General features: G+C 36.9%; 1 protein-coding gene across 1 annotated transcript in view; it reads right to left on the reverse strand.

Moving 5' to 3' along the window:
• LHFPL2 (LHFPL tetraspan subfamily member 2) overlaps positions 1-19,326 on the reverse strand; it is a 55,903-nt gene extending 36,577 nt beyond the window's left edge. The window contains exon 1 of the mRNA XM_042825781.1: positions 19,277-19,326. The gene's annotated coding sequence lies outside the window, so the exon portion shown is untranslated. The remainder of the gene's footprint in view (positions 1-19,276) is intronic.
• Positions 19,327-19,587: the final 261 nt, after the last annotated feature.

Genomic DNA, 19,587 nt, shown 5'->3' on the forward strand with positions numbered 1-19,587 from the left:
TTCAAAATTGGAAATACTACGAAAAAACCACTCAACAGGGTATTCCAAGAAAGAAATTGGAGGTCAGAAAGTGAAGGATATAGAAATATAGCAAAACACTCCTTAGTCCAGAGCCAACATTTTTTCTACAAGACTGCCTGGCACTTCCAAACAACCAACTGTATTCTAGTCTTCATGGAAATGCAAATGCACTCTACACTGGCAAAACAAGTTTCAGCCCAAAGCAAAACAATTCTGAATACTGACTTGGAAGACATGTAAGAGTTTGCTACTTATTCCATGAAAGGCAGGATTTAACCTGTACAACCCACTTCCCAAAACACTTCCTGCAAGAGACTATCTGAGCTGGATTCAGATTTGATCCTTTTGTTTCAGCATGCCACTGAGATTAAAAAAGTCCCTTCTGTTCCTAGAAGAGTCCAAACAGTCCAAAACTAAGCACTTCTTTTCGGGAAGCTGGATTTACAGACAGTACAGAAGAGGACCAAATTAACTCAAAATGCATCTAAAAGTAAGGCTGCAGTTTTTGTAGCTAACCTGGCCTATATAAATAACAAAAACATCCAAACAATTACAATTTCAAGCTAGAGCATGAATATTTCCAGCCACTGGTGTTTTGTATTGTCTCAGTTTCCCTGGCCTTTCAAAATGTCACAAATTGCCTCTGTGCCAGAGATGCTGCCTTCTAGCCTCAACTCAGAATGCTTGTTTATGTGAAATACGCTGCTGAGTTAGCTTTCATCTCTTGTGTCTCATCAGAAGTTATTCTGGCAGGTAGATTTAGTAAAAGCTTTTACCACTACTTTAGCAGTGGAGATTGGAAAAAAAAAAAAAAAAAAAAAAAGAAGAAGAAAAAAAAAAAGAATGCTGAAATGGGAAAAAAGTACAACTTCTTTTTCATTCTCATAGTAAAAGCCACATGTGAAGAAGTCCTCTAAAACCAATCCTTTTTCAGTCATCCAAATGAAAGACAGAAGTCAGTCCTTCAGGGTCTTTCATAGTGCAATACAGGCTGAGAAACAAATTCGCAAAAACAAAATAGAGCAAGAAAATGGAAACTAAAGAGACTTGTGCAGTGCTGAGTTAATTGGCAAGAGGTGATCCTGTGTGACAATAAAGGAAGCACTATGAGGAAAAGGAATTAAATTTGATGCAGAATGTCTTGTGTTAATGGGTTAGCATGCCCAAAGAGAGTAAGAATCTATGTGAAAGTGAAGTTCTATCCAGTATATTTGGAGTATTCTCTCAGTCATTTATCTCATACTCCCTAATAAAGTGCTCAGGCAATAACAGGAGAAGGAGCTTCTCTTTTCAACAGCTTTTCCTTGATTTGTTTTTCGTAACATCAACACCATTTCATGTAACGGTTGGCTGATAAGCCTATTTTTTTATCCTCTCAGCTTACACAATAATCATGTATGTGACTGGTTTTTGTGTCTGTAGCAGTGAATTTGTTTTATGAGATTAAAGATAACACTGGGCTTCTTAAAAAAAAAACAACAACACAAAACCCACAATAAAAAAAATCTCCAAAAGAATGCTTGTTATGGAGTTTCCTCAAAGTTGAATTTTAATGCCTCCAACATCCACATTCTGAAAAAAGACTATTCACAAAACTGAAAATGATGCATTATTATTTGACTGCTATCATCAACTAGCTGCTAACATCAACTTCTTTTGAGAAGAAAATTCAATTGAGAGTTACTGCACTGCTGCATGCTTTCATTAGAACATACTGAGAGAATACATTCCTTCTAACCTCTCAGAGTTAGAGGAAAGTGACTTAGGAAAAAGTATTGACTGTAATTTGAATAGGATTTCTGCTCTACTGTAGTAAATCCTGATAAAATTCAGATAATGCACGCATTCTTTTTAATACGTTTACTATGAAGTGAACATGTCTGAAATGAACTGAAAAAAAAATCAACGTTTTAATGGCCTTTCTAAGCTCAACATTAATTCACTTTTTTGTTAGCAGTAGCCTTAAAAAAAAATAGATAAGGGTTTAATCAATTTTTCTGTTCTGCTTAACTGCTATTTTAATCTATACATTTCAATTTTTGTCCTCACCACTTTTTTTTTTTTTTTTTTTTTTTTTTTTTTTCTATTTAGAAAGAATATTTGGGAAAGAAAATGCGAGAGACTTCTATTTGCCTCTCCCTTCCTGTCATCCACCTCTCCTCACAAACTGCAGTCTGCCTCTTCATTTACAGTTGTCATAGTACTGTCCTAAAAATAAGGGAAAACTAGCTTTTCACACTACCTCTTGGCATGTCAAAGGCAATTCCTGACACAAATAGGTGATGCACGTAGCCAGATTTTACTTTTCACTAGGAAGAAGCAAGATTAATTTAAATGTTCCTTGTGGTCTTTTGAAAGTTGTTATAAATTTTATTTAACGCCAAGGATTGAGTTGTGAGAATAGGAAGTATTTTGATATGCTTATCAAAACTCCTAATTGCCTCTCTCAATAGCTTGGTTGAGAACATTGTAAGAGATAAATAAAACAGAAGAACACAGATTCACTTCACAAGTATTTCAAAAATACACTGTACAAGTCATCACGCATTGGGGTGTTTCGGGTTTGGTCTACCAGCATTACCATAACATTGACCACTACACCACAATGGAAGCAAAACACAACAACCAGCTAATTTTTTTTCCCGGTGGATGCTCTTAACAGTCTTGCAGGTATTCAAATATTCAAAGATAGCTCCATATCTTTCTAACATATCATCAGGAAGAGGAACACCCTCACTGCAAAAACTTCTTTCAAAAAGATCCTACCTTAACCTTCAAAAAACCTGCCCTAAACTTTTTCAGTCTTCAAGCAAAATTGTAGATCTTTGTAATTATGTGCCTTTTCCCCTGAAAGAAAATTTTATTACTGCTGGCTGATCTGATCTTTTGTAAAACTCATCACATGAGTAATCTCAGGCTGAAGTAACAGAATTTGCCTATCCTACCAGTCATCTTCACAGTTAAGATCTATACCATTTAACTATGAAAAAAAAAATGCAAATCTCTCCAATATGTCTGGCATTGGAAAAATCACAGAATGGCTGGAGTTGAAAGAGACCTTAAAGATCATCCAGTATCCAGTAACCTCCTGCAATGTGCAGGGTTGCCACTCACCAACTCAGACTGCCCAGGGCCCCATCCAACCTGACCTTGAGTGCCTCTAGGGATGGGGCATCCACAACTTCCCTTGGCAGCCTGTGCCAGCACCTCACCATCCTCTGAAAAAAAGTTTCCTCCCAATATCTAATCTAAATCTGTCCTCTTTTAGTTAAAAAGCAATTTCCCTTGCAATATATCACTATGAGACTGTGTGAAAAGTCACTCTGTCTCCTGTTTATAAGCTCCTTTTAAGCAGAGGAAGGCTGCAAGGACATCTCCCCCACAGCCTTCTCTTCTCCAAGCTGAACAGGCCCCAGTGGTCCGTCAGCCTGTCTTTGTATGTGAGATATTCCAGCCCTTTAAGCATCTTCCTAGCCCTCCTCAGGAACAATGGAAAAATTTTCACAATCAATGACAAAAACAAGAGAAACTGAGAAAGTGTTTTATTTGGAGATGAAAGAAAGCACAGTGAAAATTGGAATTATTCAAATAGATGAAGTAAAGAAACAAAATTTATTAATAATCTGTAAATGACCATGCAGATACATTGTGCACATGTGAGACTTAACCTTCAAATACTATTTCTTTTCTTAAAAAGAAAGGTAATCGTTGTGATTCTATGTTTGGGAACTACGGTGTGACAAAATAATGCTCCACATAATCATTTCACTTCTGCATAAATATTTACATTGTATTAGTGGAAGAGTAACCCATACTCCTCCCTCCCTGGATTTAAGCATCACCACCAAATTACACACGTCATGGCTAACTGGAAACAGCTGCTAAGCCACTTGTATCTCTCTTTCTTTCTAATACCTACCAATAACTCAAAAGGATCATATCTTACATCTGCTTCTCTTCTGCATCAAAGTTTTAACAGATAGCTTGTAAGTGAAATTGTCATAGAAGCTGGGTCTTGAGGAGAGGCACAGAAAGCCATTCTGTAGTTACTGCAGATGTTCCCTTCTGTACGTTTACTAATAGCTGCCTGCTGAGTTTTAACATTCCTGAAGCAAAGGTTTCCAGATGTCTCCTCCAAAGTGAATACGATTAACTGGAAAGTTTACAGAAGACAACACACAAGTCTCTTTCCTCACATTTTTTCCCCTGCAGCCTCTGATATTCAGAGTGGAATTGTACATAACATGTATTTGCTGCTGTAATCCAAATATGCACACCAGTATTCACACACAGAATCACACAGAATTGTAGGGGTTGGAAGGGAGCTCCAGAGATCATCGAGTCCAACCCCCCTGCCAAAGCAGGTTCCCTACAGCAGGTCGCACAGGTAGGCATCCAGGCAGGTCTTGAACATCTCCAGAGAAGGAGACTCCACCAGCTCCCTGGGCAGCCTGTTCCAGTGCTCCGTCACCTCACTGTAAAGAAGTTCTTGTGCACATTGGTGTGGAACTTCCTGTGCTGCAGTTTCAGGCCGTTTCCCCTTGTCCTGTCTCCACTCACCACTGCTTATTCTCAAATAAAGACCCCACACCATACACCACTACTTTTACATACCAGATACAGCCCCTTCAGGTCACTGTAATTGATCAGGCCATGAGGTTGCACTGCTTCCTCCTGATGATTTTGCTTAGTTTGACATAAATGCTCATCACCTCCCAGACTTTGTCACCTCGGAGACTATCTATAAGGTTTGATAATGCACAATAAGATACAGAGGCTCAATATACTAAAATGTAATGAAAATTCACCCTACTGTAGACTTCACCAAGACTCTTCTGGCCAGTTTATCCTATGCTGCCTCAAGCAAACGCATCTACTTTATTTTCAAAAGCCTTTTGCATTCAAAAGAAACTAAGATGTATGATTCACACATCCAAGCTTTCAAATAACATACAATGAAACCCTGCTACATTCTTTTATCAAATTTATCAAATATTTTCCTCTTTCTCTTCAAGAATGAAAGCGGTCACCCTATTCTTATTAAAATTCAAACAAAACAGACTGTAGTGACAAGGCAAGCCACAGTGATTGCTGTATTTTATTCAAGAGTTCAAACTGCTTTCAGTCAGCAACCCTCAACAATGCCTCTGAATATGCATACAGGCATTTCTTTTTTCAGCAACGATTTTATGTAGATGTACACACACAAAACAGGTTCCATGCAGGCAGTATTTAGTGTTTTTCTTGCCTTCGGCCAGAATTTTTCTTCTTCTTTAAACAAAGAACTACTGCTTTTCCTAACGGATAAACATTTCTAAAGCCCTGGAAATCTAGATGCAATTAGGTAATATAAATCAAAACACAACAAGGAAGCACACAGATGACCCATTTTTCTAACCACCAAAGCAGGAAGCCTTTTGGAGGCATATCTAGTGATTTTTAGCACTAGATATAATGTACTTTTATCTATCTGTCAGATAACTATTCTCCTTTCCCACAAAATCAATCAATCAATCAATCAATCCCACAATTCTGCTTTGAAATAAGAGAGTGAAAAAAAGGCAAAAAACAAAAGGCAATCCTGTTCACTACAACTAAAAGCCATACTCTGAGAAACAGAAATAATTCCAACTTTTAACAATAGAGAAGACAAATCATCTGTCATGAGCTAGTATTATGAAAGTTAGTCCCTTCAAACACGGGTAAGACTTCAAGATCTTGATCTAGCAAGGGCACAGGCCAGAAATCAGGGCTTCCATCTGAAATGGGGAGCAGCTTCTTTCCTGTTGGCTGTTATAGAGCAAATGTACATTTTGTTTGTATCTGCAACTACATTCTCATCACGGTTGACACATACACCTATAATAAAATACTTTTTTGTGATTTTTGTGAAGTTTCAGATTTAAGGAAAATTAATGCAAAATTATTTATCAGCTTGATATCTGCCAGCATAGGCTGGTGAATGACAAGCTGAAACAACTGCAGACTATTCTGGAGAATACTTCAAGCATATTAGGGAAGAGATTCGATGGAAGAACATTTCAAAACAGTTTTGGCACAATATTTTTCTTGAAATAAAGCATCATGGACTTTCTGTTGACCAGTATTCACACTGTTGCTATAGGACTATATCTATCAGCTTCCCACATCCTCTGTGTCAGCACCTCTTTATTTTCCTGGCATTCATGAGCTAAAAATGACCTTAAAATGTGAATGAGGGTAATAGTAAGAATTATAACATAAGACATCAGACTGTGCAAAGAACTGCTATTCTCTTATTATTAACGGGATGGAAAAAGACAATGAATCTATCTCTGACTTTCAGGAAGAATATCTCTTAATTTAAAGTTCAAGCTTTACTTGCTTATCTCATCTTCATTCCTAGACTGTTAGAGAAAGAAGTTGTTCCTCTTATTACAGTCACAATGGTACTACTTTTTTTTTTTTTTTTTTTTTTTTTTTTTTTTTTTTTTTTAATAGGAAAATGAGTTTCTTACTGCTCCTGAGATCCAAAATTGTTTGGGGACTGATTATTATTTGTAGCAAGCATCAGCTTGTAACAGAACAACAAAGAACTGCACAAAGCAACTCTGCACTTCACAAGATGGCAACTATGAGTAAACAAAATAGTGTGCTAGAATATTATTCTGACTACATGATTTATACTTTCTACAACATTGCAAACTCCATGGAGAGAAATGAAGAAAAAAAACCAGAAGTTAAACAACAGCAAAAGCTTTTCTTTGAATACCTCTGCAGGAAGACCTTCCACTCAGCAAAGAAAAGGCTGGATCTTACTTTCGATTTAGTACTACTCAGCACACTGCATATAGCTTCTCAAAATGTCTACATGATTTAGAATCCCAAGTTATTCTTTTATTTTTATTTTTTTTTCTTCAACACCGCACTTTTCCCTTAGTCGTTTCTACTTTAGAAAAGAAACTGCCAAGGATTGCCAGGTTTCACAAGCTCAATTCCTTCTTGGAACAAAGGGGTACAATTCAGTTCACCTTCTAAAAACAACAAATGGGCAATTCTGTCCTGCAATGAATGATAGTAGTACTGTATAACATTAATGCTAGCATTTGAGAATTAAAATGATGATGACCTAGGTCACTGCACCTTATTTTGCTAAAATTGTAAGGCAGCATGTTAATCAGCACAGCTGCTAATACCCTTATTGTAACCATAGCACATCATGTGCAAGTCAGCAAAATGCTCCAGTAACTGGAAAACATTCAGTCTAGACCATTATCAGAAGATGATCAGAATAATAACAATAATAAGATCACAAAGACTTGTGCATCCACTTAATTAAAATAATAAGCTCTTTACTAGAATATATACTTCATCATACTTGAGCAGACATCAAATCAGCTCTCTTCCCTTACTGTTTAAGAATATTTTCCATAGGGGGAAGAAAAAAAAAAAAAAAAAAGAACAAAAAAAGAACAAAAAAATCCACCACCCTAGTCTACTGTCATAAATTTAGATTGAATGATGGAAGTTTTACTCAACAGCCCTTCTTTTAGACTATACCATAGAGATGCAAGACCATTATGACATTTAGAAATAGACTTGAATCTGATTAGCTCTTTTTCTTTTTCTTCAAATAACAGAATTTCAACAAAGTCATGAACTGTAAAAAACCCAAAACTACTTAAACTAAAAAGCAGGAGAAAAAACAGCAATTCAACAGTTTCTTTCATCTAGACAGACTTATGTTTGAAACTAAAAAGCTATCACTTTTGTTCCAAACATAATTAGGGCAAAAACCAGATGTCCAGTTTTTATCTGCTGTTTTCTATCTCTGCTCTCTTCTTCTCCAAGCACTTCTAAAACATGAGGCTAAATGTTGCTATATTTCTCTCTGTGCCTATTTTAAGCCTGTGATTTGTACACTCTAGAAGTGAAAAACAAAGCCTCAAATATAATGAGGTGAAAGAAACAAAAATACTTAGTAATGTTCTAGTGAGAGCCTTTTTGCATGCTTTTCCCAATAACATGCCAAATTTTGTGAAGTTTTAGAAAGAGGTTTGTTTCCACAACGACTTCATTTTTAAGGGTATAGTCACTGCTTGCTGGAACCAATAGGAGTTTTTCACCTACCTTCAGTGGACTCTAAACAAGAGGTGTTCCAGTTTTACTGCAAACAGAGACATATTCCTCCTCCTTTCTAACTTAATTGTGTGGACACAAACATCATGGGAATAGCTCTTGAAAAAGCCGTAGCTGTTTCTCAACTGAAGCATTAAATCCAGGTGGATCATGTAACAACTCTTCCAGTTGTGCTGAATATTCCAAATCTGAACATAGCCAACTTTTAGAAGATATCTCAACCTGGATGGATTAGGCCACCCTCACTGGAAAATCTGACAAAATACATAACTTCATTTAATTCTAGTTGATTTAGGCACACTGCAAATTGCTGGACTGTTACAATAGACAGTGCATCATTGCACCCTTTGCCAATTGGGAACTGGACAAACATGCACAAACAGCTAGAATATGTAATAAATCTACATATTACTCTCAAGTGGAAAATAATTCATTTCCTCTTCATCTGGGAGTGTTACACTCTCTCTTATCTCTCATGGGTAAGAATGGAAATAGTCACAAGAATGCTGAATGCTCAGTTTAATTTATCTGTTTTGGAGAGCAAACCTTTTGTTAAATACGTGACATTTTATAATACACTACTTTCCAATGAATTAAACTGTAAAGTTCTGAGCCACAGTATTTACTTTCTTCTGTTTAATCAATATGAACCAAACTAATATTTTCCCTTAGTGAAGGATGAGATATAATTACTTATATCAATACTTATACTTTCATCACCTGGCACAGAAAACAAAGTTCCATTATCCAAAATACCACTGTACAGTTCCTATTGATACTTTCCTTTTCATCAGGATAGATAATACCACAAAAATATGCTGCTAGGTGAATCTGCAAGCATGATCCTGGATCTGTGCAACAGAATTGTGCAACTATAGCCGATATAAATCAAAACTAAGGAAACTCAAATGATTTCCAGCTCTTGTGATTTTATCATGAATCATATTCAGTGTTTTGATTGAGTCATACATTTAAGAACCTCAGGGTGGTGCACACAGTTACATCTTACAACTTCATTACTGTTGTGAGAGGCAAAGGAATTTGCCTCTTCATATGCATGCATCTATACATAAAGCATGCACAGAATACCCGTGGTAACATGCCTGATTACTGCGTATCAAATGCTGTTGCTCAAAAAGTAAGAGATTGTTGCAAAAGTGCTTTTCCTCTGCTAATGATAACTTCATAGTGACCATGAGCTAAGTCCCGCATATTTGACTTCCAACATGTCTTCTTTGCTGTGAACTTTTAACTAATGAGACAATTCTCGGATCCTCCTTTTAGAAAAAAAAAAAAAGCTTTATTTGTTGGAAAGCCTATGATAGCAACATTCGACACAGAAATCAGCCTGTATAAGTAAAAAACTTAAAGAACATAGATGAAGCTTACTTTTCTGCTTTTTTCCCCTTTATTTATTCAATGACTTTTAGAAATAACAATCAACGATGGACCACTCAAGTCCTTCTTGCCCCTGAAATTTTCTTCCTGCCATTCTTTTAATTTCCATCCTTCTTTCTCACCATTCTTATTGTTTATGTAAAAATGGTTTGGGTCATAAAATTATGAAAAAAAAATCTCGTAGTTTTGTTAGAAATAGTATCAAGCAGGGGGGGAAAAGCAATGCTCAACCTAGCTAAAATAGCTAAACAAAGTCAACAAACATTAACAGTAAGAAGACAACACTGACTAGGCCTTTACCGTTAAAAACTGTTATTCTGTGCATGATTTCAAGAACTTTCAAGTGCTAATCAAGAAGCACATAAGAATCACCATGGTCTAAATTAAAAGCAGGGAGGGAAGCACACAGGTGCTTTCAATACAAACTTACATTTTAAAATTTTGCAACTCTGAATATCCTCAAAAACTCCAGTAAGTTTTTGAAAAGCAACAACTGCAAACAGATCTGCTTTTCAACATTAACATAAAACTCTATAAATGCTAACAAATGTCTGAAGCAATCACCACAGTTCTTGTAATGATAAACTAAATTCATTAGAGGAAAAAAATGCTTACCCTGTCCTCATTTCCAACAGTGAAAGTGATAAAAATTATCATTTAACAAGGAATAACAAAAGTCCCCAAAGCAAGCTCTGTCTACAAAGTAGTTTCAAACAGGCGTGAATTTAAGAACTCTACAAAGCAGAATGCAGTAAGAAAAACACACAACCAACAGTGAGCTCCTAGAGTATGTTGTCATTTGCTAAAATAAGAAAGATTGAACTCTGGCTGCTATTCCTACAAACATCCCCCTCTGGCCTCAGCAAACAGGGGAGAAGAGTGATGTAATTCCATGGTACCCACACCCTCAGAGCCAGACACTCACCACCTAAATGTCAGCAAGCTCTAACACAAGTCTGCTCCAATTACTGCTTCACACCAAGGCCTGAAACTGGCTCCCTTTAGCATCTGTTAATCTAATTGATTCCAATGAGCCTATAACAATTAAATCTTTTGTTGCAGGAAGCAATACAGAAAGGGATTTTATATACCCGCAGCTGGGCTGTTAGCTGAACAAATGGACAGCATCCCACTTAGGGTCGATCACTGGAGTCCTGTTGTTAATCCATGAGAATGAGCCCTAAACGAAGCTGATGGCCTCAGCAACTGGGCTGAGCTCAAAGCATTCATCAGCTGCTCTGTCACAACAGTGATCACAGGCAGGAGGTAAAAGCTTCAGAATTGCTCTAGTCAATAAAATTAACAATCCTGGAAGAAAGCACAAAGACTACAAACATGACAAACACAGGGCGAATCATTCACACCAAAAATAGAATTTTTCTGTGATACATTATGAAAGCTGCAGATTTAAGTTGGCATGCATTAACAAAGAAATAAAAAATCTGGAATCAAAGTCCTTGTTTAGATTCAAAATATTTTACAAAACAGGAAGTACTGCAACAGTTGAGTAAACTCAGCTCTTCCCTCACACAGAATACTTTTGTGTATTTAAATTAGAAATAATGTTGCTTTTTTCAAAAGAAAAAGTGAAAATGCAACAAAGTAATACCCAGCTTGCTAAGAGTCTCAGCTCCGTAACAGCTACACATCTCCGCACATTCACAGATAATTCAGTTTCAGAAGGAATTCTCATACATCTAAGATACAAGCACACGTGTTTGCTGTGGAGGAGCAGAAATACCTTCCGTATCATCAGCATCCAGTATAAGGAAACAAACAATTGTAAGTTCTGTTGGTTTCTAAGCCTGAACGACTTACAGACAGAGAAAGCAAGCAAACTCAGCCGTTTTCTTCAAGTGTGTCAGATTCATCACTCAAGCAGTTGATTTCCTTTCTCGGTCTAGTCTTAGAACAACAACTTCATGAAAGTCTGCAAAATGTTTTGCTCTGTGTATTCTTCTGTGCTTTCTACCTAAGTAGCTAGGACTAACACTATACTGAGGCGTCACCACAACCCCTAGAAGTTCCTTGGAAACCCTTGTGATACCCTAACAGATTACATGTCTCACATTTGGATACCCCAGAGTTTGTTTGCTCACATCCTAGGGGTGAGGTAGGAGGAAAAACAGATGTTATTTACCTTGTGGGAGTCAGGGAATTAGAACCTTTCAACATTTGTTTCTTTAAGAACTCCCTATCTACTAGATTTTGTTTTGGTTTCATTTGCTACTCATCTTCTTCATCTGCTCCTCTAATTCCAACCAACCTTTGTAAAATTCCACAGGAATGTTTCTAAGAGTTAGGACTTGGCTATTTTTAAATGAATGAGGAAACTCTTCCCTTTCTATGGGTATAATTGAAGAAGCCCTATATATCTGAAATCTTTCTGCTTTTTCTTTCTTTGTGAACTGTTTTCTCACTGTAGCATATCTCTTCTAGTAGCTACGCAAAAGACCTGCATGTAGAAACACAATAAAGAAGATGACAGGGTGGGAACACAGGCAGCTCTTCTCGCTGCACCCATAGTAATGACTGGGTTTGCATTCTCACAGTCAACAGAACCAAGTTGGTCCAGCACAGCAAGCTGGGCTGAGCTTCTCCCAGTGACCTGCAAGACAAGATGGTGGCTTTGAGCTGTGCTGTAAGGAGCTGGGCTACAGGAGGGAGGGGCACTTCACCTTAAAGAGGATGTTTGCATACAGAATACTGAAAACAAAAAATGTCCTATATCTAGTTAGTAGTCTATAGAGTTGGCAAGCCCAAAGAAAATCTGATGGCAGAACTTCAGCAGCACAGTAAAGAAACAGGCTAGATTGCACCTAGAAAAAAAAGAATCACTGGAGCTTGAGATACAAGCAGCTTTTAAAGGAGATGTGTTTTTGACTGTTAGATTCAAGAAATGATAAAAAACCACTGTGTGTCAAGCCAGAGTGGATTTGCAGAGTGGACATAAAGCTGTTGTTATAGGAGAGCAGGGAAGAGATCATTCTAATATCTGTCCTCCTTATATTCAGGTTGTGATGGTTCCTAACTGTTACTGCAGTTAGGAAATAAAAACAAAGGGCTTATTAGATGTCATACTCTAATATTAAGGAGATAGAAGAAGAACCAACCATGTCTTACATCTCAACCACAATGCTTTTAATAAGCTTTGCAAGTCTCTTATATTACTCCCATTATCTAGCCTAGAAAATATGTACCTCTGAAAATGTTTCAGCAGCTAGTACTATAGCCGAGATGAATACACAGAACACATGCATCCATACCTAAAATTCTCTGAGTTTCATTTCTATAGAACTGTCGTTAAGCCCAGATATGATATGGAAGTCAGATGGATAATATGGATAAGAAAACATAACGTTGAAAGAAGACCTGTTTTCTTTTATGTTTAGAATGATCTGTTTTATCAGCCCTATATGCTGTATTAGTATTATAATAAACCAGATATCCAGAGTGCATAGCATCGCATTCTACGAAGCACTATAATTACCTATTCAGTAAACCTCATCCAAATTATTCTCATGCCTGCTAGTACTGGACTGAGATAACATTTTTAGATTCCACCTAACTTGAAAGTTCTCTGCTGTAAATCTGAATCCTTGTTACACAGTCCATCAAAACTTCAGGCATTAACACTATGTAAGAGTTCTGACAAGATAAACTGATACAAGCAGACAACAACCTCTAGAGAAAAAGATTGAAGTATGTTATTAAACAAGAACACGGTCCAAATTCTGCTCAGATCTGTGTCAAACCTCAATATATGACAATGAAAACACTTTTGGAATGGAAAAAGCAACCTTTCTTATGCAAAAAGCTTAATGTTGATGACTCAAGTAGTTTTTATGATTTCCTTCTTATACTTCTGCCCCTCTACCCACCCTCCTGTACCTTAACATACAAGGCCTGGTATCAGGGAACTGATGTTTATCACAAATTCCATTTCACAACTAATCCAAGAAAAAAGTGGTTAAAAAGAAATTGACTTCCATCCTAAAAGAGAAGTAGTTGATCTTTGAAATTATTTGCTGAAATGCAAATTAAGGCACACAGCTCTCTTGATTCCTTTAATGTGAAGGGAATGTGCAGAGTAAGATGATTAAAAGAAGTAAAAATAAATGGGGTCAGGACTTCTCAAATAAGAATCATGACCTATGGTCAGATCTCTTTTGATTCACTTAGATATCTTATCTATAGATAAGCAGTATCCTCCTTGTATTTTAAAAGCATTATTAAGCTAGCAGTACTGTAGAGTCCCTTTGGCTGCCAGGAGAATGGTTATCAAAATTCAGTAACAAAAAAAGTCCCTCTGCTACTCAACCATCAGAGGATGGATTGGCGAGAATACTATGGAGAAAGACTTCAAAAATACTTAGTGTTTTAAATACAATGCTGTCTCATCATATGTGCACAAAAGTGTTTTATCACACTCCTAATGGATTTGACAGTTTTAGAAAGGGATATAAACTGTATCCAATTGTCAGAGAAAAATATGCTCAACACAATCTGGAAAACTAGTTGGATTTCAATGGGTGTTTTCAACCTAGTATATAATTTCCTTTTGCAGAGAATATTCTGCCTCAACTTTTCCAATACACACACACAGAAAGGGAGGGAAGGATTTTTTCCTCATTTAATGAAATCTTGAAATCTTTAGAGACTATAAAGTTTTTCATTTTCTACTGCATTAAATTTTACCCCCAAAGGAACCCTTATAAAAATATTTATCTTCCTGTATTATTTGTCTAGGACATGGTCTTAAAAGTGATCCAGCTGAGGACAATTGCAAATTTTTACAGCCTTCTACAGGATAGACAACACTATTATACTTTTGTGTTTAAAAATATGTGATTTGTTTTTAGTTTGTGTGTGAAAACTACAAAAACAAACAAACAAAAAAACTGTTGGTCCATCTCAAAATTTGATTACAGAAATATTCAAATCAAGACTGTTTATTTTGTTCAAAATATCCCATGAGAATACCAGTGTAGTACTGTAGAACAATAAGATCACAATTTTAAAGACCTCCTTCATTGACATCCTCAAGTTTTTCAAGAGGTATGTATCACAAAAAGATATTCACCTATGGTCTAACAACTCTAGTAGTTAAAGCTAGAGAGGCCATAAGGACAAGAAAAAACAAGCCCTCCATGGGAGAGAGAAAAAGGTTAAAACAGAATCAAGATATGAAAAAGGAATTGCTTCTTTCACGAATTTGGTTCCCCTTGGTCATAAAGCAATTAGCACTATTGATGCGATCTGCACTGCTCTGCTTTCTACACAAGGAAAGCCAAATCACATCCACTGTGGAAAAAAGTTCGATGAAAACAAAAGTGATTCCTCAAAATTAGTCTTACTCAAGTTATATGGATTTCTTCTAATTCTTTCCCTGGCAGTTTAGTCTTATAAGTTACTTCAGATTTTACAATGGCCTTGCTCCTTAGAAATGATTTGCACATACAGGCTAACACATTTGCTTATCTTCCCACACATCTACAGAGTACAACACACAGATCATATGCTTTTGAAATAAGTCAGTGTGTTGTACTACATCACAGAAAGAAGAGGGTGATCAGAAAGATAAAAACAAAAACAGACTATCTAGTACATCTGAAAATGACCTAAAGATCTTTTTAGTTCTAGCAGCTGCCTGTAACGGAAAAAATGAAGACAGGCTGTTGCCAGAAAAGCAGGCAGTAAGAAATAACAGATGTGAATGTCTCAGTAACATCATTGGCCAGTCCAGCCATACTTGGGAGCTGAGTCTCTGCCTAGCTGCAGTGCTCTCAGGGCTGTACTTGCCTTTCCACCTGCTGACCTGCTCCTCTGCCTTTGCTGAATTCACTAAGTGACCTCAGCTGTGAATGCAATTGTCAGGATATATTCATATTCTTGCTGCCATGTGTGGGCTATGGGTTAAAGCTCCCTGATTAGAGTTAAATGTTACAGCTTCCAAAGTCATCTGAAGATTTCTCTTCCTCTTTCTCCCCCACCTCTTTTTATTTCACAGAGTTGGCTTAAGCAGGCAGAAAAGACAGGTCCTTCAACACAATATCTTATTACACAAGGTTCACAAAGAAAATAACTTCAAAGAAACCAATCTAATCTAGTGCATACATTTTTAAGAGAAAGGGCAGTGGGTGAAAAATGTCCTTCGAAGAGTCAACTTCAATTACAGAAGTCATTTTCAAAGAAGAATGAAGTTGCTTGACAGAGTTTAAAGGGGAAATCATGAGCACAGTGTCTCCAGAATACATCACATCGAGAGCAACTTCTGCCAGCTCAATTTGCAAGATTAAGTGGACTTCAATTTAAAAGAAAATTAAGTAAAATAGAAACTATATTTAGGCATCAGAAATATGCCTTGAAAATGCAGTGTGGATCACAAAGATGACTGCTATTTCAGAGAAGCCAATTAAAAAGCAATATTAGAGAAAAAGTACTTCCAATGAAGACTATGTAACATAGCAACTAAATCCAGCAGAAAGTAAATTGGAATATCATGTCTTTTATAAGCCATTGTTCTGGAACATTCAAAATCTGATTGTAAAATGCAGCTCTTAAAAAGCATACGTTTCCACGCTATGTCTCATTTGGTGTATTTATTACTTGCTGCTGAAAGAAACAGAACCCCTCTCCCCACCTACCTCCAGCTGCTTATTCCCTCTTTGTCCTCTGTGGTACATCTAGCAGTTTTACAGCCACGGGACAAATCAGCCCAGCACTGTTGTCTGATGTCATTTCCTGCTTTTTTTTTTTTTTTTAAAACTGCATTTGTTGCTTACCTTGAACACACCTCAGAGCTGGAGCTTGATGCAAGGACAGATGCAAGAGTGGGGAAGGAACAGGCTTAAGTAGTACTGCCCCTCCTGGCATCGGCCATCAGCCTGCAGTTGTCTAAGACCAGATGCAACACTAAACCATGCTCTGAACAGTATTACTAGCCCAATTCTGACATAGTTAATAGTCAACTGTATTCAGGATTCCATGTTTCACATCAAACCCCTGAGAGTTAACATCACAGCACAAGGGAAACTCTGCAAGTGCTGCAACAGCAACTGAAGAAATGGAGAGACACTAAAGCACTGTGAGACACACTGAACTGCAGTGTCTGGAGCAAGAGCCTTGCAGCCTAGAAAGACAAGAAGCGTAAGAAAGAATTAACTTCCCTAACATCACTTACCAGGTGGAAGTAGAACCAAGTCATGAAAGGCATCTCTCTCCACTATGTCATGCTTTTCCTGCAGCTGCAATTGCTGCTTACTCACTGCATGCTTCATGGTATTTCCTTCCATATCAAGAAGTGCATTAAGTTCCAGAAATAACAAAATTAAAATTGCCACTCTATTTGTTGCTCCAGAAGCAAATTGTCAGTTCAGCCTGTTTCATAGCATCCACAAGTAAACCCAGTGCTCTCCCAAAGAAAGAACTCCAAACCTTCATATTTTCCCGATTTAGAAACTCATCCTCTCTCCCTTCTGCTGACAAACAAAAGGAAATAAAGTGACAAAGTGTCGTTTGATATTTCTGCTTCTGTCACTGGAGGTGGAACACTGTTTTAGGACTGAATTTTAATATCACCTTAAAGTTCTCACAAAAAGAAGCATACAGAGAAAAATAATATGGAAAAGAAAAAAAATGGGCAAACCATACTCACAGAGAAGACGTTGCTTATATAGGAAAAGCAATACAAACTTATAACTTCCTATTTACTGTGGCTCATGACAAAACAAAACTAAAATCAGCAAGGCTGACTACCGCTCCACTTTTTGCTTCTAGAGAGAAAACTAAAAATCAAACCTGTTTCTGTATTGTGATGTACATAGTACGTAAGTGTATCAATATACATACAAGATTTAAAATTCTCAAATTCAATTCCCTGTCCCCATCTGTATTCTATTTAGACCTACGTAGGACTGACATAGAGTGATCTTCCATTTACATCAAAACTGTTAACTATCTATTTCAGGCCTAAGATACGACAAGGCTTCATCAGAAACTGAAAATACAATTCCTAAAGTTGTGAAAATACTGTCATGAGGCAGATGAAAGTGAAAACGTACGTGAGATGACAGCTGGAACACTACGAACAAACCATGGCTTTCTTTTCTTTGAGGGCTATCAGCACACAAGGAAAGATCTTCAGAAAGACATTCTACTTGCACCCTTTCATTATGGTTTCTCCCACTTGTTTCCAAGGCCAGAAAAAACCCTCATCCTACTAAGCCAACTGTTTAGGAGAATCAAGTAGTCAAGTAAGTAATACAGCTTTGTGAGGAACCACTGGCTGGTCAAACTATGTAGTTTTCACAATAATCTTTACATATAACATAATGTAGTCCAGTTACAATTTTATTATTTTATTGAAACTGAAGTGAATTTTTTCATGAAAGTAGGTGTTTGCTTATTTTCACTTGTTCCCCACACAACTTATAAGAAGCCTATAAGAAATATTCAGACATTGAACCCTCTGCTCAGTAGAACATGTGAAGATAAGCCACATTATGCATATATTTACTGACAAAAGTAATAAATTAAAGCAACTAGGCTTTCTTTTTACATACTATATCTGCACAGACTTAAACTTATTAAAAGTGTGCATAAGCTTCTACATAGACTTCCCACCTAATGATACCAACAGTTGTCCAAGGTCTTCAAGATATCTTCATGTTCTTTATGAATACACCAGTGTTTTTGTTATGTTGCTAAGATGCAAAGTGCACAGGAACTACCAATTCATTCTATGTGCAAGAGTATCTCAATGTATGGTATTTTACCTGTTCTAGGACACCAGTAAACAGAATGCACAATCAAATCTATGGATGCTGCTACCAGCAGCTCTGGAATCAAACAAGATTCCAAAAAATAAAAGTCCTTCACATATCATGGTTCAGCTATGGAAATCAGAGGAGTAGGAAGACTGCATTATTCCAAATAACTTGGCAAAAAAACACAGTTGCTTTCTGAAAGATCATTTTTTATCATCAAAGAGTAACAGTTGATGTGTTTATCACTGCATTTATAAGGCTCTCTTTGCCAACCTACCTCTACAGCCAGAGAAGTACAAACAATATATCTATAAGCACATTAATAAAGAAAATTCACTGAAAAAGTACCTCACATTTTTAAAGTTCTACCTTAGACCCTTATCCATGTTCCTCTCTTGAGTCATCATAGGTACATAGCTGGCGCACAGGATACAAAGAATGAACATGTCTGTCTTTACAAAAGACGCTAGAATTTTCAGAGGGGGAATTAAGAAGCACAGACATAATGCTGGGCATTGAAAGAAAGAAAGAAATCATCCTGCAGACATTTATTAACTTACCTTTAGGCTTCCATGTATTGTGGAACGAAATGTAACTTCATATAGCTTAAGATATGCACTGTCATCCTTCTGAGAAGTCTGTATTCACACATGAGGCATCACTCATTTAATGCAGCAGGTCACAGTGTATGTTACTGCTTCAACATGCATATGTTAAACGTCTTTAAATAGTTTGAATAATTCAAGTTCATTGCTTATAATTCAAGTTGGTGGTAGGGAGTAGGTTTCACCTACCAAAAACAGTCATCAACACTATTTTTTACTCACTTTCTTAAAATTGCTGCTTAAAAAAAATAATCAACTACTCTGAATAGAGCTGCTGCATCCTCTTGCCCTCATACAGTAGTCAGTCATAGAGTCAGACAGCATGTGGAAATACCAGATAACACCATCTGAATTTCGTTTACTCACCAGTGTCCTATGTTCTTAGCTTTGGTTAACCACTTCAGAAGCCTGGCAATACCTAGAAAAATAATTGATGCAAAATGTAAGAAAGGTACAGAGCCAAAAATATTAAAACAATATTTATTATTAGTTTCTGGTGGTTGGAATGGCACAACTCTGCTCACAAGAGACTAAAAGCACAAGAGTAACATTTCACTACCAGAACACTTCTGCTTTGCCAGAAATGCAGCATTCTGATCTTTACTCCAAATCACCAGGGAACTAAGGAAAACAAGCACATGTGAAGAAGTTACACATAAACCACTAAGCATGTTCAA

The sequence above is a fragment of the Centrocercus urophasianus genome, unplaced genomic scaffold (genome assembly GCF_019232065.1).
Source record: "Centrocercus urophasianus isolate 14NV4802_14NV808 unplaced genomic scaffold, USGS_Curo_1.0 seq_25, whole genome shotgun sequence".
NCBI lineage: Eukaryota > Metazoa > Chordata > Aves > Galliformes > Phasianidae > Centrocercus > Centrocercus urophasianus.